The sequence below is a fragment of the Hyla sarda genome, chromosome 2 (genome assembly GCF_029499605.1).
Source record: "Hyla sarda isolate aHylSar1 chromosome 2, aHylSar1.hap1, whole genome shotgun sequence".
Taxonomy (NCBI): Eukaryota; Metazoa; Chordata; class Amphibia; order Anura; family Hylidae; genus Hyla; species Hyla sarda.
Genome location: NC_079190.1, coordinates 346891869 through 346913342, shown reverse-complemented (window position 1 = coordinate 346913342; position 21474 = coordinate 346891869).

Sequence of the window (21474 nt, the reverse complement as noted above, 5' to 3'; positions counted from 1 at the left end):
ATACAAGTTTCTACTGTAAATAAAGGTACAGATGGAAACATAAACCTGGAACAAATAGGGAAAAGTTAAAGTTATAAATTAGTAGATTTGAAATGTATTATTGTATAGTGAAAAAATAATTATTAAAATTTAGGCTTTACTATTAGAGGTGAACGTTAGTAATATATGCAAAGTCGAGACAATGAGGTTTCTTCTTATTCCACAAGTACCATGCACACCATCATTACGACAAACCATCTTTACTCCAACTAAATCCTGTAGATGATGTTATCCTGTTTATCCGAAATGAACGTCATTCTGGTTTTCCAGAAATATTACCAATATTCCTAATTGGCGTCAATGAATATTTAATTCCTTCCTGTTTTCTGCTTAAGTAAATAGAAAGATGCAACGTTTTGATCTATACACACTTTTATTACCATTGCACATGTCTTATCCTGTCCTCACAGCTGTTAATTGAAGATGATGCCACTACTGGCTGCCAAATCATTGTTTTAATATGTCTAGCAGAAAAATATGACTGAATATTCTATTGCTAACCGTAAATTGCAATCTATAATGGAGACCGAGCCATTTTCAAGCAGTTTATGATGGGTGAAACTTTGATTTTCCACCTGGGGCTGTGTGTTGTGGGTTGATATTGCTGGTTTATGGATTGTAATTACTTTATCTTGTATTTCACTACAACATACAGCTGGGTGTTTGGCTGCCTGCTTTATTTTAAATTTATTATTATTATTATTTTTTTAAAGATTGTTTGTGTTTTCTGGCTTACATTTGTGCTTTGATTTTTAGTCCATGCATACCAAAAATGCCAATAGATACAATGATAGTTTAGTGGATATGACTGATAAGTTATTCTTACACTAATATTCGCTATGTACATAGTGGAAAATTTGTTTCTGACTTACACAGAACTGATGTAATGGTTGCAACATTAACTCAAAGTTGCTGTCATCACCGACTGGGTGGACAAAGAGAGTGAGCCCTAAGCTGTCCATAGTGACACTCTCCCTGCCTACTTGCCCATACACCCTAAGTGGTGAATCAACAACTTGGAACTTGCGCTAAAGTGCAGTGGCGTAGAAACAAATAACATGCATAGTCGGTCACAGGCCAGAAAAAGAAAAGGTATACAAAAACCAGCACAGATAAACCAGACAGGATGCAAATACTAACAGGGCAGAATATAGTGTATTAACAAACTGGAATCCAGATAAATGGCAGACATGGATAAATAAACAAGACTAGGCATGGTACGAGTATACAGCAGAAACCAGGAATTGCAGGGGATAAGCAGAAGAACTGAAAGCTAGAACACTAAACTGATCAGGTAACATAGGACACTGTTCACACTGAGACACAGAACAGACAAACTGGACACCCCACTCCACAAAAGAGTAGCCATTATAATAAAGCCAAATAGACTACTGGCCAGCAGGGCACACTCCACCGTGTGATCAAGATGCTGACCCAGCAGGAAACAGAAATATAATATATGAAACTCTAGACCAGAACCAGATAAGTCTAAATAGACTCCAGGATACCAAAAAGGAATTATTACATACAGAGCACAGGTAACAAGCAAGACTAACACAGTGTGAACACAGACTAAGCAGAACGGACATACTAATCCTAACCGACAAATGTAACAGACTAAAATCTAACAAGACTATTTAACCATGGCCAAAACTAAGATATATCACAGGATAAATACAAGGTGTATGCTCAAGCAGACATGGAAGTGTATTGCACAAACAGACATAGTCAGAGTAGCATTATTACACAAAATAACCAGCAGATGATGCAGGATTTAGCCATTCAGACATGCTGTGGTTTAAATTTCATGAACAGTGTCTAAATATAAACTGCATTAAAAAGAAAAAAAAGCCTAAGGCCCATACACATTTGGTTTACTTAATCATTTTACTGCTTTAGTCTTTATGTGTACGGACTGCTGGTAATAGCGCAGCATTAGCATTACTCGATCAATAGTGATAGACATGGTCACATGGCATACCAGAGTCACCAAGTAACCAATTAGTATCATGTAATGAAAAGGTTTGAGGTAAATATACGTTATAGCTTCTCTCTCTCATCAAACCAGATCACACTTTATGGAGCAATGAGAGGCAGACTTCTAAACATTCTTCAATGTTATTGCAACCAAGTGTCACTGACCAAAATGTCTAAACCAGTCCTGCCTAGAATGTTATATGTTTCTATGCATTGTACCTTCAGAAATGTTATGTCTTGTGCCTGAATCGATGCTGCTGCAGTTTAGGGTTCATCCACAATGCTGACATTCAGTTTACATAATTCCGATTGAAGCAGAGTCCCATTGTTTTCAATTGGATTTTGCTGCATGTACATTCTTTAGGCGGAATGTATTGCCGGACTGTATTGCTGTCTATAAGGCAACAGTGCAGTCATGTAACCCTTAAAATGGACTTTGGATTGAAAAAGGTGAACTACTGTAGGTTGGTGTGTGTGCCCTGAAAAAAAAATAACAAAAGGAAGAAAGGAATATGGCGCATGTCCATGTTGTCCTACCACCAATGATTTTGGCAGAGGCAGGTGCTATCATCAGGCAAATGAATTTGTAGTTATCCCTGCTCTATGAAGAAAGATCAGTTCCATGGTTCCTACCTTTCTTTATTAACTGCTTCCACATGCATCTACTGCAATACTGCTAAGAGCTAAAAAGAGCTAAGAGCACTAACAAGAAACCCCATAGGCATATTCAGTTTATCTCAATGGCCACAAGGATACATAGTAGAGCTCAAGGTAAATTGCCCATTTCTCATTTTACACTGTCAAACATAGATTTCATCTCTATTTAAATATCTGAACATACTGGGTGAAATAAATACTGTAAAAACAAAAACTGTAACCAATCACAGCTCACCTTTTATTCAACCAAGCCTAGTTAACCTCTAGTGCCCCAGCAATTGTTATTGTTTTTCCATTGTTGCCTTCCAAGTGTACCTCTTAATGCCACTATTTTAGGGGTTAGGGTATTGGTTTATTTTCATAGACTCTTTATTTGTGGGGAAAATGGGAAAAAAATAGATTTTTTTTTTGTATTTAAAATTTATGTAATTTACCACAAATGATAGCTTTGTTCTGTGGGTCAGTACATTTAAAGCAGCACCAAGTTTATTTTAGACCCATGCCACAATCTTTTAGCCCTGCCTTAAAATATGACAGACTAGAATAAAGATCCTTAATGATGGCATCGGTGGTCTCTAAGAGGTTACGTTATAAACCTGAGCTGTGATTGGTTGCTATGGATAAAACCAGACAGTTTTCACAGTTTTTATTTATTTCCCCCACTGAGTTTGTCTGGCGATAAAAATTTCACCAGAAAGTGTACGGGACTTTGTCAGTGAAATCTGTTTATTGCGAGGCGCTTGTGAAATAGAGGGGGAGGTGAAGAAAAGTCTGTTATCTGCCATTGTGAACCGTAAAAGAATTGTGCAGGCCTGTGTAAAGGTTGTACCTGAAAGAGTTCATCTGGTCCAGTTTTTCCCACACGTGCGAGTGGTCGCAGCTCTGCCCACGTCAGTCCATAGTGGTGACGCCTCCACAATCCAGCAAGGAGGAACCAAAGGACCGCCCTGTATTGCACAGACTTTCCTGACCAGACCAAAACAGGAAGTTCCCTGGGCCTAGCCAACTTCTGCACTCATCTCCGGCTGTCACCCACAAAGTCAGCGCTGCAGTGCAAACTCTGGAACCACCACTGATCATCAAAACCAAGTCTCCGGCACCTGAATTTGTCACTACTGTCTTCTTATTATCCACAAGTCTGGTTGCAAGGCTGTTTGTCACAGGGTACCTGCAAAATAGAAGGGGAGTGTCTGCTGCAGTACACCCATCATTCAAACCAGGGCCGCTGCAGCACCTCACCAGCTCTCTTAAAGGGGAACACACGTCATACTTCTTAAAGCAACAGCGCACTAAAAAATCAACGAGATGTCTGAACCAAGCACCACATATCAACTGGGCGCCAGTGCGCCTTCATCTCCAGCAGCAAGGTCATCACCTGCTCCAGTAGCCAGGGTCCTTCCCCGCCTGCCTCCAGCAAGTATCAACAGTCCTGGTGTTCCAACGTCTGCACCGGTATTGATGGGGAACCCTGTCCTTCCTATCTACAATGGAGACCCCTTCAAAGAGAGGATCCAGAGCTTGTTTGTCTTTTACTCTTTCCCTCCTAACCAACAGGTGCAACTGCTAACGGGACAACTTCAGGGACCGGCTCTAGAGGAAGTCCGCACCTGGCCAGCATCTGAGAAGGCGACGGTGGAGCAGATCTTTGAAGGACTGTACCAGGTATTCGTGTCACATTCTGCATCAGAGGTACGTCTCCGGCTGTATGAAAGGCGACAGAAGCCAGGAGAGACCTTGAGAGCATATGCCGTAGCCCTACAGAATGCCCTAGAGACTGTCCAGAAGTTAGATGGTATAACTCCCAAGTAGGGCAACAAAGTGTTAATGGACAGATTTATTGTTGGAGCCCATAACAAATGGCACAAGGCCCAATTGAGAATGTTAGCAGTCCAAAATCCCAATATGTCATTTCCTGTTTTTAAGAGACTGGCTATCCAAGTGATTGAGTTGGGAACTGAGTTAGAGGAAGTTTTTACTCCCCTTATACCTGCTCCTAAACCACTAGGGGCGGCATCCAGGCCTTCACCATCACCGTCCCCTGTTTCCACCCCAGTGCAACCCACTTTGCCAGTCACTACAGCTTCGGATCTATAGAGTGTTAGGCAAGACATTGAGCAATTGACTGAGGCTGTTAAGGAGCTTGCCACCTGACCTGCTCCACCTGTCTGAGAAACCGCTCTTGCCCAGGAAACCAGCCCTTGCTTCTGCTCCCTGCAATCCCAGTTACCGTAATCCACAACCCAATAGATACTCGGGGACTCAGAGACCTTTTTGCACCTATTGTAACAAGCCCAGCCATTGGAAAATCCAGTGCTGGGATTTAAACGGATTCACCCTGAGGTCAAGGACCGGCCCTAAGGAAAACAGTTACCAGGTCCAACCCTCAAATGACCTAAATCAGAACTCTCACTTGAAGTCGCCTCCTGCCCCTTTGTAAAAGTTATTGTGGAAGGTGTGCTTTTAGAGGCGTTAATAGATACTGGGTCACAAGTGTCTACCATATCTAAAAGTGTTTTTTTTTTTACCAGCATTGGGATGCTAGTCTATTATGTGTTAATTTCAGAGCAGTTGCAGGTAATGGGCAACCAGTCCCCAGACATGGATACTGGGAGCCAACTATTCAATTGGGTAAACATGTACTTAAAGGGCAGGGAGTAATTATAACCAATGTGACAGATAAGGGGTCTGCTGAATTTATATTGGGGATGAACATTATGAGGAATTGTGAATTTAAGTTGAGAAAACAGACATGGTCTCACATCCACAAATTGTATTTTGATCTAATTGCTTCTCAGCATAAATTAAAAAACAAACAGGTTGTTAGTATACATTTTGATCGAAAAGTACAAGCCCACTCGCCACATCAAGGCCATCTATTTAGAGTGGGTCCCTAACGTCCCATGCATAAAATGGCGTGGCACTGGGCGGCAACCACCACCGTCGCAACACATGAGCCAACAGGGGGAATGCCACCCCAATGCCACTCAAACCAGTCCCAGGGCTGCACCTCCCCACAGACACGGTGCCTCGGCAGCAATGGACATCGCACAGCACCACACCAGTATGAACAAGGTGTAAAAGGAGTTGTTTTACTGACATTTTGGATGCCTTGTATGCCTCTCTCCCCCATATTCCCCCTTCAGACCGGCAGGCTGTGCAGCACCACCTGAAAGTCCTACAAGCGGAACAGAAGTTTGCCAACAAGCAAAGCGAGATCTGCAGAGTATGAGTTCTAGACATCAGGTCGGTGACCTTACAACCCAACATTAAAACCATCATATGGTGCCGTGCACGTCCCAGAGTCAAGAATCAGGATTATCAGGCCATGCTGGAACCCCTGCAGCTAGAAGATCATCCTTTAGTCCGAACTGTGAGAAGCCTCGTCACTGTGTCCAATGGAAGAGTCCCAGTACGGTTAATGAACTTGTCTGATTCTGCTTCAGTTTTACCCAAGTATATTCCAGTGGCTCAGTTGTACCTGCTAGAGTCGAAGGACATAGTGACAGAACTTCTAGTGGCCCGACAGCGTGCGGCTCAAGTTACCGTTGGATCCAGTACTAATCGCCTAGGGCCCTGGTGGGCACAGCTCCAGGTTGGGGATGACACTACCCCCACAGGACCAGGTCAATGGAGTCATCAATGTTGCCAAAAGGTATCATGAAGCTTTCAGCAAACACCCCACAGTCTTCGGAAAAACTTCAATGATCCAGCACCGAATCCTCATCAACGACAGACACCATCTGGTTGTGCCAGGCATGTATCAGACTGTCAAGAAGATGCTGGCAGACATGAAAGAGGCGGACATGATACAAGAAAGTCAGAGTCCCTGGGCGGCGCCACTTGTCCTGGTCAAGAAGAAAGACAGAACCATCTGCTTCTGTGTCGACTACAGGAAACTGAACAATATCACATATAAGGATGCTTATCCTTTGCCGAGAATTGAGGAGTCTCTTACTGCCCTCGGGTCTGCTGTTTACTTTTCCACCCTGCATTTGATCAGCAGGTACTTGAAGGTGCCCATGGCCATGGAAGATCGGGAGAAGACCGAGTTCATGATACCCATGAGGTTGTTTGAGTTTAAAAGTATGCTGTAATTCCCCCGCTACGTTCCAGCGTCTGATGGAAAGGTGCCTTGGCCATCTGATTTTTCAAAGTGACTTATTGTACCTGGATGATGTCATTGTGTATTCCATGTCTTACCAGGAACACCTCAGCCATCTGTCAGATGTCTTTGAATCCTGATCAAGAGAGAGTGATTGCCTATGACAGTCGTAACCTGTGAGGTGCAAAGAAGAACTATGCCAATTACAGTTCATTCAAATTGGAACTTCTCGCCCTGGTGTGGGCTGTGACAGAAAAATTTAAAGATTATTTGGCTGCCGCGTCATTTACTATCTACATGGATAATAACCCACTGGCCCACCTGAACACTGCCAAGTTGGGTGCCATTGAACAGCGATGGGCTTCAAGATTAGCTCATTAAAGCTTCACCATCAAGTACAGAAGCGGCAAGTCAAACGTCAATGCCGATGTACTGTCTCGGATGACCCCCATTAAGGAACCACCTGTCGAAGACATGTGGGAAGATGTGTAGATGTCCCCATTTTATCAACGATTTGTGAACCAGAATGTTGTGACCGACTCTCCAAGATGCAAGTCGAGTTAGGGGGATCTGTTGGACTACCTTCTAGGGAAAAAGTTACCATCCCTTGTCACGCTGGGCCCAGTGTGACTATGAGTTGAAGCATCTGTGGCGACAGAGGAAGCGACTGTTTGTGGACAAAGGACTGTTGTACCGAAATTCTTTGGATCCAGTCTCTGGTGATCGACTTCATCAGATTCTGGTTCCCCAAAGAGATGCGGCGATGGTCCTCAACGCATATCATGACCAGTCGGGACACTTTGGAGTCCACAAGACCGAAGCCACTGTCAGGTGAAGATTCTACTGGATTGGAATGCGGAACGACATTGAGAAATGGTGCAGTGAATGTTCTGTCTGTAATGTCCATAAGAATGTGCGCAAGGACGCAAGAGGACCCACCCACTCCATCCAGAGTGAAAGACCAAACCAAATGGTCGTTCTAGACCATGTGAAATTGTCTCCTACCCAGTCCAGGTATACCTTTGCTCTCACCATGGTGGATCACTACTCCAAATGGGTTGTCGTTGTAGCCGTCAAAGATCTCATGGCCAAGACAGCTGCTCTGATGTTCTATTCTAAATGGGTGCAAACCCTTGGATGTCTTGAGTCTGTCCTAACTGACCATGGAACGGCCTTTGAGGCCTAACTCTTTCAAGAACTATGTCAATTCCACGACTGCAAGAAACTCTGAACCACCGCCTATCACCCTCAGGGCAATGGGTTATGTGAGAGCATCAACCAAGTCTTCATCCATTTGGTGCGAGCAGTCTCTGTGTCAAGACAAGAAGAATGGCCCTGGTTACTGCCCGAGTTGTTGGAAATTTACAACAATGCAGTACTGCTACACTGGATACATCCCCTTCTACTTGATGATGGGACCACACGGGGAATTGCCTAAAGACCTTTGGGCTGCAAGCCCCGATAAACAATTCCCCGCAAGTGTCCCTCGAGTGGGTTTCCGATCATCAGAGGAGGATTCAAGAGGCCAAAGAGATTGTCAGTAAGAAAACGGGCAAGGCCCGACAAAGGCAACAAGATGATTACAACCGCCATGCCTCAGCCAAACCACACCAGATGGGAAACAGAGCCCTACTTAGTGACCACTATACCCTATCCCGGGTCCGATGTGTACGAAGTTCAGAAGCCTGTGCATGAGCCACAAGTCGTCCAACAAAATCGTATAAAGATCTGCCTAAAAGAAGATCTACCAGTACTTCCTCCACCGCCTCCTCCAGATGTCAGACCTGCGAGGGAATATGTTCCTGGCAAAGGGATTCAGCCATCCATGGATTTCCCTATGGTCTCTCACTGTCAGCCAGTGTTCATCTGTTTGCCTCCAGCACCAGGACTTGTCCATCCAGTGTTAGTCAATACACCAGTTTCTGCTCTATCACCATTGGCTCCAGCTTATATACCTGTGTCCAGAGTGCCAGCAATACCTCCGGCTTCCTCAATTCAAGTACAGCGGTCCCGATTCCAGAAACTCCTGAACAAATTCCAGCTGAATAAGAGTCTGCTGAAGTCTTAGAAGTGCCATTAGTTCCTGATTCTCCCAAGGTGGTGCTGCGCAGATCCCAAAGGTCCACACAAGGTCAAATACCAGCAAGGTATAGAAAGTAAAAGTACTCATGTAAAAAGGTTAAAATAATGTCTAGTCAGTATAGAATGATTCATTCTAATTTGTAACTTGTAACAGTATAGAATGATTCATTCTAACATCTTATGTAACTACTATAGTCAAATGTCACAGGTTTAGTCAGTACTGTAGCTAACCAGTTTATATATCCAGTCAGGGGCGGATCCAGAGTCGAGTCTCGGGAGGGGCACTATTAGAGTATTTTGTGTTGGCGGACAGAAAAAAAGATTACAGAACTTACAATATTATTAAATGTATCATACAGTCCTAACCTTGTTTAACACTTTTTGGCCATGCTCATATGTCAGAATAATAATCAAATATACCAATTGCCACAGAATGGGAAAGCGCTAAAGAAGTTTTTACCATTTAAAACTACAGCTCCCAGTATGACCTAAGCAGTGGTAAGGTTATGCTGGGAGTTGTTGTTTCACCCATCATAACTGCATAACTTACAAGTAACTCCAGCTCTGATGGGACATAGTGAGGAGAATACACAATGATATCAGTGATTACAGATGACCTCTTCTCTATAGTGAGGAGAATACACAATGATATCAGTGATTACAGATGACCTCTTCTCTATAGTGAGGAGAATACACAATGATATCAGTGACTACAGGTGACGTCTTCTCTATAGTGAGGAGAATACACAGTGATATCAGTGATTACATGTGACGTCTTCTCTATAGTGAGGAGAATACACAATGATATCAGTGACTACAGGTGACATCTTCTCTATAGTGAGGGGAATACACAATGATATCAGTGACTACAGGTGACGTCTTCTCTATAGTGAGGAGAATACACAATGATATCAGTGATTACAGATGACCTCTTCTCTATAGTGATGAGAATACACAATGATATCAGTGACTACAGGTGACGTCTTCTCTATAGTGAGGAGAATACACAGTGATATCAGTGACTACAGCTGACGTCTTATCATTGTGTATTCTCCTCACTATAGAGAAGACGTCACCTGTAATCACTGATATCATTATGTATTCTCACTATAGAGAAGACGTCATATGTAATCACTGATATCATTGTGTATTCTCCTCACTACAGAGAAGACGTCACCTGTAATCACTGATATCATTGTGTATTCTCACTATAGAGAAGACGTTGTTACGCCGAGCGCTCCGGGTCCCCGCTCCTCCCCGGAGCGCTCGCAACATCCTCGCGACTGCAGCGCCCCGGTCAGATCTACTGACCGGGTGCGCTGCGATACCGCCCCCAGCCGGGATGCGATTCGCGATGCGGGTGGCGCCCGCTCGCGATGCGCACCCCGGCTCCCGTACCTGACTCGCTCTCCGTCGGTCCTGTCCCGGCGCGCGCGGCCCCGCTCTCTAGGGCGCGCGCGCCGGGTCTCTGCGATTTAAAGGGCCACTGCGCCACTGATTGGCGCAGTTGGTCTAATTAGTGTATTCACCTGTGCACTCCCTATGTATACCTCACTTCCCCTGCACTCCCTCGCCGGATCTTGTTGCCATTGTGCCAGTGAAAGCGTTTCCTAGTGTGTTCCTAGCCTGTGTTCCAGACCTCCTGCCGTTGCCCCTGACTACGATCCTTGCTGCCTGCCCCGACCTTCTGCTACGTCCGACCTTGCTCTTGTCTACTCCCTTGTACCGCGCCTATCTTCAGCAGTCAGAGAGGTTGAGCCGTTGCTAGTGGATACGACCTGGTTACTACCGCCGCTGCAAGACCATCCCGCTTTGCGGCGGGCTCTGGTGAATACCAGTAGTAACTTAGAACCGGTCCACTAGCACGGTCCACGCCAATCCCTCTCTGGCACAGAGGATCCACCTCCTGCCAGCCGAATCGTGACAGTAGATCCGGCCATGGATCCCGCTGAAGTTCCACTGCCAGTTGTCGCCGACCTCACCATGGTGGTCGCCCAGCAGTCGCAACAGATTGCGCAACAAGGCCACCAGCTGTCTCAACTGACCGTGATGCTACAGCAGCTACTACCACAGCTTCAGCAATCATCTCCTCCACCAGCTCCTGCACCTCCTCCGCAGCGAGTGGCCGCTTCTGGCCTACGACTATCCTTGCCGGATAAATTTGATGGGGACTCTAAGTTTTGCCGTGGCTTTCTTTCGCAATGTTCCCTGCACTTGGAGATGATGTCGGACCAGTTTCCTACTGAAAGGTCTAAGGTGGCTTTCGTAGTCAGCCTTCTGTCTGGGAAAGCTCTGTCATGGGCCACACCGCTCTGGGACCGCAATGACCCCGTCACTGCCTCTGTACACTCCTTCTTCTCGGAAATTCCAAGTGTCTTTGAGGAACCTGCCCGAGCCTCTTCTGCTGAGACTGCCCTGCTGAACCTGGTCCAGGGTAATTCTTCCGTTGGCGAGTATGCCATCCAATTCCGTACTCTTGCTTCCGAATTATCCTGGAATAATGAGGCCCTCTGCGTGACCTTTAAAAAAGGCCTATCCAGCAACATTAAAGATGTTCTGGCCGCACGAGAAATTCCTGCTAACCTGCATGAACTCATTCATCTAGCCACTCGCATTGACATGCGTTTTTCCGAAAGGCGTCAGGAGCTCCGCCAGGATATGGACTTTGTTCGCACGAGGCGTTTTTTCTCCCCGGCTCCTCTCTCCTCTGGTCCTCTGCAATCCGTTCCTGTGCCTCCCGCCGTGGAGGCTATGCAAGTTGACCGGTCTCGCTTGACACCTCAAGAGAGGACACGACGCCGCATGGAGAATCTTTGCCTGGACTGTGCCGGTACCGAACACTTCCTGAAGGATTGTCCTATCCGTCCTCCCCGCCTGGAAAGACGTACGCTGACTCCGCACAAAGGTGGGACAGTTCTTGATGTCAACTCTGCTTCTCCACGCCTTACTGTGCCTGTGCGGATATCTGCCTCTACCTTCTCCTTCTCTACTATGGCCTTCTTGGATTCCGGATCTGCAGGAAATTTTATTTTGGCCTCTCTCATCAACAGGTTCAACATCCCGGTGACCAGTCTCGCCAGACCCCTCTACATCAATTGTGTTAACAATGAAAGATTGGACTGTACCGTGCGTTACCGCACGGAGCCCCTCCTAATGTGCATCGGACCTCATCACGAAAAAATTGAGTTTTTGGTCCTCTCCAATTGCACTTCCGAAATTCTCCTTGGACTACCGTGGCTTCAACGCCATTCCCCAACCCTTGATTGGTCCACAGGAGAGATCAAGAGCTGGGGTACTTCTTGTTTCAAGGACTGTCTTAAACCGGTTCCCAGTACTCCCTGCCGTGACCCTGTGGGTCCCCCTGTAACCGGTCTCCCTAAGGCTTATATGGACTATGCTGACGTATTTTGCAAAAAACAAGCTGAGACTTTACCTCCTCACAGGCCTTATGACTGTCCTATTGACCTCCTCCCGGGCACTACTCCACCCCGGGGCAGAATTTATCCTCTGTCCGCCCCAGAGACTCTTGCTATGTCTGAATACATCCAGGAAAATTTAAAAAAGGGGTTTATCCGCAAATCCTCCTCTCCTGCCGGAGCTGGATTTTTCTTTGTGTCCAAAAAAGATGGCTCCCTACGTCCTTGCATTGATTACCGCGGACTTAATAAAATCACGGTAAAGAACCGCTACCCCCTACCTCTTATCTCAGAACTCTTTGATCGCCTTCAAGGTGCCCACATCTTTACCAAACTGGACTTAAGAGGTGCTTATAATCTCATCCGCATCAGGGAGGGGGACGAATGGAAAACTGCATTTAACACCAGAGATGGACACTTTGAGTATCTAGTCATGCCCTTTGGCCTGTGCAACGCCCCTGCCGTCTTCCAAGACTTTGTTAATGAAATTTTTCGTGATCTCTTATATTCCTGTGTTGTTGTGTATCTGGACGATATTCTGATTTTTTCTGCCAACTTAGAAGAACATCGCCAGCATGTCCGCATGGTTCTTCAGAGACTTCGAGACAATCAACTTTATGCCAAAATGGAGAAATGTCTGTTTGAATGTCAATCTCTTCCTTTCCTAGGATACTTGGTCTCTGGCCAGGGACTACAAATGGACCCAGATAAACTCTCTGCCGTCTTAGATTGGCCACGCCCCTCCGGACTCCGTGCTATCCAACGTTTTTTGGGGTTCGCCAATTATTACAGACAATTTATTCCACATTTTTCCACTATTGTGGCTCCTATCGTGGCTTTAACCAAGAAGAATGCCAATCCTAAGTCCTGGTCTCCCCAAGCGGAAGACGCATTTAAACGGCTCAAGTCTGCCTTTTCTTCTGCTCCCGTGCTCTCCAGACCTGACCCATCTAAACCCTTCCTATTGGAGGTTGATGCCTCCTCAGTGGGAGCTGGAGCGGTCCTTCTACAAAAAAACTCTTCCGGGCATGCTGTTACTTGTGGGTTTTTTTCTAGGACTTTCTCTCCGGCGGAGAGGAACTACTCCATCGGGGATCGAGAACTACTGGCCATTAAATTGGCACTTGAGGAATGGAGGCATCTGCTGGAGGGATCAAAATTTCCAGTTATCATTTACACCGATCACAAGAATCTCTCCTATCTCCAGTCTGCCCAACGGCTGAATCCTCGCCAGGCCAGGTGGTCGTTGTTCTTTGCCCGTTTTAACTTTGAAATTCATTTTCGCCCTGCCGACAAGAACATTAGGGCCGATGCTCTCTCTCGTTCCTCGGATGCCTCGGAAGTAGAGGTCTCTCCGCAACACATCATTCCTCCTGACTGTCTGAACTCCACTTCTCCAGTCTCCATCAGGCAAACTCCTCCAGGGAAGACCTTCGTTTCTCCACGCCAACGTCTCGGGATTCTCAAATGGGGTCACTCCTCCCACCTCGCAGGCCATGCGGGCATCAAAAAGTCCTTGCAACTCATCTCTCGTTTCTATTGGTGGCCGACTCTGGAGACGGATGTTGTTGATTTTGTGCGGGCCTGTACTGTCTGTGCCCGGGATAAGACTCCTCGCCAGAAGCCTGCTGGTCTCCTTCATCCTCTGCCTGTCCCCGAACAGCCTTGGTCTCTGATTGGTATGGACTTTATTACAGACTTACCCCCATCCCGTGGCAACACTGTTGTTTGGGTGGTCGTTGATCGATTTTCCAAGATGGCACATTTTATTCCTCTTCCTGGTCTTCCTTCAGCGCCTCAGTTTGCAAAACAATTTTTTGTACACATTTTTCGTCTTCACGGTTTGCCCACGCAGATCGTCTCGGATAGAGGCGTCCAATTCGTGTCAAAATTCTGGAGGGCTCTCTGTAAACAACTCAAGATTAAATTAAACTTCTCTTCTGCTTATCATCCTCAATCCAATGGGCAAGTAGAAAGAATTAACCAGGTCCTGGGTGACTATTTACGGCATTTTGCTTCCTCCCGCCAGGATGACTGGGCAGATCTTCTACCATGGGCCGAATTCTCGTACAACTTCAGAGTCTCTGAATCTTCTGCTAAATCCCCATTTTTCGTGGTGTATGGCCGTCACCCTCTTCCCCCCCTCCCTACTCCCTTGCCCTCTGGTTTGCCCGCTGTGGATGAAGTGACTCGTGATCTTTCCACCATATGGAAAGAGACCCAAAATTCTCTTTTACAGGCTTCATCTCGCATGAAAAAGTTTGCCGATAAGAAAAGAAGAGCTTCCCCCATTTTTGCTCCCGGAGACAAGGTATGGCTCTCCGCTAAATATGTCCGCTTCCGTGCCCCCAGTTACAAACTGGGACCACGCTATCTGGGTCCTTTCAAAATCTTGTGCCAAATTAATCCTGTCTCTTACAAACTTCTTCTTCCTCCTTCTCTTCGTATTCCCAATGCCTTTCATGTCTCTCTCCTTAAACCACTCATCATCAACCGTTTCTCTCCCAAACTTGTTTCTCCCACTCCTGTTTCCGGTTCTTCTGACATCTTCTCCGTGAAGGAGATACTGGCCTCCAAGACGGTCAGAGGGAAAAAAAAATTTTGGGTTGATTGGGAGGGCTGTGGTCCTGAAGAGAGATCCTGGGAACCTGAGGCTAACATCCTAGACAAAAGTCTGGTCCTCAGGTTCTCAGGCTCCAAGAAGAGGGGGAGACCCAAGGGGGGGGTACTGTTACGCCGAGCGCTCCGGGTCCCCGCTCCTCCCCGGAGCGCTCGCAACATCCTCGCGACTGCAGCGCCCCGGTCAGATCTACTGACCGGGTGCGCTGCGATACCGCCCCCAGCCGGGATGCGATTCGCGATGCGGGTGGCGCCCGCTCGCAATGCGCACCCCGGCTCCCGTACCTGACTCGCTCTCCGTCGGTCCTGTCCCGGCGCGCGCGGCCCCGCTCCCTAGGGCGCGCGCGCGCCGGGTCTCTGCGATTTAAAGGGCCACTGCGCCACTGATTGGTGCAGTTGGTCTAATTAGTGTGTTCACCTGTGCACTCCCTATGTATACCTCACTTCCCCTGCACTCCCTCGCCGGATCTTGTTGCCATTGTGCCAGTGAAAGCGTTTCCTAGTGTGTTCCTAGCCTGTGTTCCAGACCTCCTGCCGTTGCCCCTGACTACGATCCTTGCTGCCTGCCCCGACCTTCTGCTACGTCCGACCTTGCTCTTGTCTACTCCCTTGTACCGCGCCTATCTTCAGCAGTCAGAGAGGTTGAGCCGTTGCTAGTGGATACGACCTGGTTACTACCGCCGCTGCAAGACCATCCCGCTTTGCGGCAGGCTCTGGTGAATACCAGTAGTAACTTAGAACCGGTCCACTAGCACGGTCCACGCCAATCCCTCTCTGGCACAGAGAATCCACCTCCTGCCAGCCAAATCGTGACAGACGTCACCTGTAATCACTGATATCATTGTGTATTCTCCTCACTATAGAGATCAGTGATTACAGGTGACGTCTTCTCTATAGTGAGGAGAATACACAATGATATCAGTGATTACAGGTGACGTCTTCTCTATAGTCTTTCCTTATCTAATTCAGCTGGTACATACCGCCAGGATTTGTTCCAGCTAAATCTTCTCTCTGCAGAACTTGATGCCCAGACGTCTCCTCACTATGTCAGCACATTCTGATCCTCTATATGAAAACAATAATTATTATAATACTGCCAAACACTGTATTCTTTGAATATAATACTGGCACACACCCTCTGAATATAATTCTGACACACTGTACCCCCTGAATATACAACACACTGTACCCTCTGAATATAATACCGCCATACACTGTACCCTCTGAATATAATACTATCACACACTGCACCCTCTGAATATAATACTACCACACACTGTGCCCTCTAAATTTAATACTACCAAACACTGCACCCTCTGAATATAATACTATCACACACTGCACCCTCTAAATATAATACTATCACACACTGCACCCTCTAAATATAATACTATCACACACTGCACCCTCTAAATATAATACTATCACACACTGCACCCTCTAAATATAATACTATCACACACTGCACCCTCTAAATATAATACTATCACACACTGTACCCACTGAATATAATACTAACACATACTGTGCCCTCTAAATCTAATACTACCACACACTGCACTCTCTGAATATAACTTGCTGTGCAGTGCACCCTCTGAGTAAAATACCGTAATGTATTGTGGCCCCTAAAAAATGTACCACCCCAGTAATTCCTCATAATATACACTATACTTCTGAAAGGCAAAACACTCTGTGCCTTCACATATAGTAATAATGCCCCATCTTGTACCCCTACATATAATAATTATGACCCGTCCTGTTCCCCCCACATAATAATGCCCTCTGTGCTGTGCCCCTCACATATAATGCTCCTGTCATGTGCCCCACACATTTAATGCCCCCTGTGCCCTTCACATATAATGCCTCCATCATGCGCCCCTTATATATAAACCCCCCATTATGCGTCCCGCACATATAATGCCCCATCATGCGTCCCGCACATATAATGCCCCCTGTGCTGTGCCCCTCACATATAATGCCCCCATCATGCGCCCCTCACATATAATGCCCCCTGTGCTGTGCCCTTCACATATAAAGCCCCATGTCCTGTCCCCTCAGGGGGCATTATATGTGAGGGGCACAGCACAGGGGGCATTATATGTGAGGGGCACAGCACAGGGGGCATTATATGTGAGGGGCACAGGACAGGGGGGCATTATAATGCCCCCCTGTGCTGTGCCCCACACATATAATGACCCCTGTGCTGTGTGCCCCACACATATAATTTATATGTGTGGCACAGCACAGGGGGCATTATGTGAGGGGCACAGCACAGGGGACATTATATGTGAAGGGCACAGGACAGGGGGCATTATAAGTGTGGAGCACAGAACAGGGGGCATTATATGATATAATGCCCCCCTGTCCTGTGCCCCACACATATAATGCCCCCTGTGCTGTGCCCCACACATATAATGCCCCCTGTGCTGTGCCCCACACATATAATATATATGTGTGGCACAGCACAGGGGGCATTATATGTGAGGGGAAGAGGGGAACAGCACAGGGGGCATTATATTTGAGGGGCACAGGACAGGGGGGCATTTTATCATATAATGCCCCCCTCATATAATGACCCCTGTGCTGTGTGCCCCACACATATAATTTATATGTATGGCACAGCACAGGGGGCATTATGTGAGGGGCACAGCACAGGGGACATTATATGTGAAGGGCACAGGACAGGGGGCCCCCCTGTCATGTGCTCTTCACATATAATGCCCCCTATGCTTTGCCCTGCAGACCCTCATGAAATATTCCCTTTTCTCTGACCCCCCCTCCTAACAATGGCGCATATCCCTAATCCCTGAGCATACCTTTACTTCCAGTATGCAGGCCGCGGGGACGGGTCCTACAGGCGCCGGCCTTTTGTGGATCTCGTCCCCGCAGCTCACACGCTATGTACGCACAGCGTGTGTGTAAGGTTAGTGAATGGTGCGGCTCCACCATGCTAGGGAGAGGGGGGGCAGCAATCTCGGGGGGGGGGGGGGGGTGCAATTGCCCAGTTGCCCCCCCCTGGATCCGCCACTGTATCCAGTCCATAATAGTCATTTAATGTCTAATGTCTATTGTTTCCTGTAGTGTTGAGCGGCATAGGCCATATTCGAATTCGCGATATTTTGCGAATATATGGACGAATATTCGTCATATATTCGCTAAATTTGCATATTCGTAATATTCGCATTTTATTTTGCGCATATACAAAAATTTGCGTATGCGAAAATTAGCATATATAAAAATTAGCATACACGAAAATTCCCATATGCGGAAATTTGCATATGCAAATTTTCACATATGTGGAAATTCACACGTCAGTCTCACACAGTAGTATTAGAGCCTTCTTTACACCACACAAGCTGGAAGCAGAGAGGGGTGATCACTGTGATGTGTACTGTGAAAAGAAAAACAACAAAAAAAAAGAATATTTGTAATTACGAATATATAGTGCTATATTCGCGAATATTCGCAAATTCGCGAATATGCGATATTCGCGAATAAAATTCGCATTGCGAATATTCGCGAGCAACACTAGTTTCCTGTCCATCGTGTACAGGGTGCTCTTGTGGCCAGAGAGTTCTCCTGGAGGTGTAAGAAACACGTACAGTGACAGAGCTACTGTGTATAAATGTAACATTCTCATGTGTTCTCAGAAAATGTGTATTTACTAATCTAATGTTATGGGGAGAAGTAGCTAAAAGCCGAGCACAGGCATTCAGGTAGAGAGCCTCAGGCAGCCTGATCCGAACCAAGTATTTGGTTTTCATCTCATTATCCCAGTTGTCAAATCCTAAAAACCAATGGAGCATGTAAGGACGTTAATTGCAAAGCCACATAAGTCCTGTGAAAAACATTGGTGCCATGCCCCAGGAACTGTCTCTATGGTTGTTACATGGCCTCGGTGGTCACCTTATTTTCATCCACCCTCTAGCAGTGGGTGCCGAGGACGGCTGTTGTTAGGAGGGAGAGTTTGTGGTGGCCCAGTACAGGAGTTGCCCCCTTGTACCCTTGCTATCAGATGGACTCTATTTTGGTGTCCCCTGAGTCCCTCTTTAATGTATGTCATGCAAATGGTTAATTATACATTGTGTTGTCTATTATAATGTCATTATACTGTTATGTGCCTTTAAATACTGTTACTAAGTGCTGTAACCAAGGAAGGTACCAGTGATCACGTGACTTATAAGATGACATATGGGACCCCTCCAGAGTCTCCCCCATATAAACCTGGGAGGAGCTAGTTCAGTCTCTTGTATAGTTGCTGCTGAGGAACAGTGAGGTCAAGTCCTGAGAGAGTGTCTGGTGTCCTGAGGAGGCCCAAGGCCTACCACGCAGCCATGCTTCCACTAATCCAGTGCCCCACGGGTGAAAGTCAAAACCTGGTAGCTGCGCTGTGCTCTTCAGTGTCCCGGCTGTACCATGCGCTGGAACATGTAGGGAGACCCCTAGTGGTTGTTTTTTAAAAGTATATAAAAGATACATTTTTGTTATTCACATTTAATTAGAAAGTGTTTTCTAATACATTGATTAACAAAATATAAAAAAAAAATTGTGGTGACAGTTACTCTTTAAAGCTCTCAAAAACATTGAAAACAGTTCTCCAACTATCAACCATCCAAATGTTTGACACATCAAGTTTACTGTTGTACATGAATACAACAAGAATGTACTGTATGCATTGATACTCTGAACTGTTTATTGTTGATTATATGTTGATATCTATTTTATCTTTCTTTTATTACATTATGATTGTGGTCTCCATACTGTGACTTCAACTTCCATTATGCCTGGACAATCTGGCAAGATGGGAGTTGTAGTTTTGCATCATGTTGAGGGACACCGATTGGAGACTACTGTACTGTGTGCGTTAAATACCCTATGCTTGGGAATCCTCCACTATGGGTATGGACATGTACACCATGTGTACCTTTTGGTCAACTAAAAGGGGTTATCCAGGTTTATAAAAACATAGCTAATTTCTTCCAAAAACAGCACCCCACCTTTCCTCTTGTATGCCACCTTTATTATTTATTATTACAGCCAGTTTTATTGAATTAAAATGGAGCCCAGTGGTAATACCACAACAAACCTGAGGACATTTGTGTTGCTGTTTCTGGAAGAAATTAACTATGTTTCTCTAATCCTGGATAACATCTATAAAGGAGTTGACCTGGATTTAAAAAATAAATAATTGCCTGCTTACTTCCAAAAACAGTGCACACATGTCCACAGTTTGCGCATGGTATTGCAGCTAAGCCATATTCTCTTCAATGCAGTTGTGTTGCAATACAACATATCACAGGGACAGATGTAGCAGTGTTTTGGGAAGAAAGATGTCTTGTCCATCTTATCCAGGACTGTGTAACCCATCCAAAACAAAATTTAGTAACTAAAATCTAGCATTAAAAATTCTGTAAACTATTAGTACATTTGCACTCACATTTCGACCTGATACTTCTTAAACTGTGCTGTGATGCTGAGACCTTGGTGACCTTGTGTCTCGTGCTGTGCACATAAGCAGTTACCTATGTACAGCTATTGACCTAATCCTGTCCAGTCCTGTTTTAGCTCTTTGGATCTGTTTCCAAGTCCACAGATATACAATTTTAGGTCTTTTGATTTGTATGTGTTCATAAACCTTTAGATCACTACATTTGCTGCTTGTATTTTTTTCTTCAGCAAAGGGGTTAAAATACTGCATAATACCCAAGATAGAGCTACCCATCCTCTCCTTTGTACTTAAGAAGCTGACATATACTTTTATTCAAGGATGATTGAGCAGTTCCAGGAATAAATCTGCATCAGTCTGAAAAGATTGTTGTCTTTATATCAAAGTCAGAGCCACCAGCAGAAAATGCTCCTTTATGTTTGCTCACTTACTGAAATAGCGGAAATCACCTTAATACATGACAACTCATTTTAGATCCTAGGAATAAGATGGGATATAATGTTATTAACAGCTTAGAGCTATAAGACAGGGAATAAAAAGAGTTAGTAATACAAAGCCTGCATTACGGCCTCTGGTAAGAAAAAAATAGACATATATAAATACACGTAGATACACAGCCAAAAATGTTGGACTAGAATGTTTTTACGAATCAAAAAGAAAATATAACGTCATGATATAGCAAATCGGCCACAAATTATAACCTGAGGTAAACCAAAACATGGATTTTCCTAAAAACAATACTCCATTTTCAGAAATTTGTCTTTCCAGATGTCAGTTAAAAGAGATAGGGGGAAATTTAACCTCTAGACTTCTGCAGATTTTCTAAGAGGTGCAGCTGGCTTGTAGGGTGTTTTTATTGACCTTAATGTGGTTGTCCAGGGAAAACTTGTTTTCAATAAATGTGCCCAGGCCGTCTGATACTAAAAAAATGCCTGCAATTACCTCCCTCGCTCCCCTGCAGCCCCTGTTAACATGGCAGAGCTTTGCTTCCTGGTGCTGAAGGCAACACAACACATTGCCGCATGGTCAATCACTGGCTGCAGCAGAGATTTAGCTGAGCGGCATTATGTCATGCCATCTGCAGCACCAGGAAGTTCAGTAGAGACTGAGCATCATGATAACTAGAGATGAGAGAA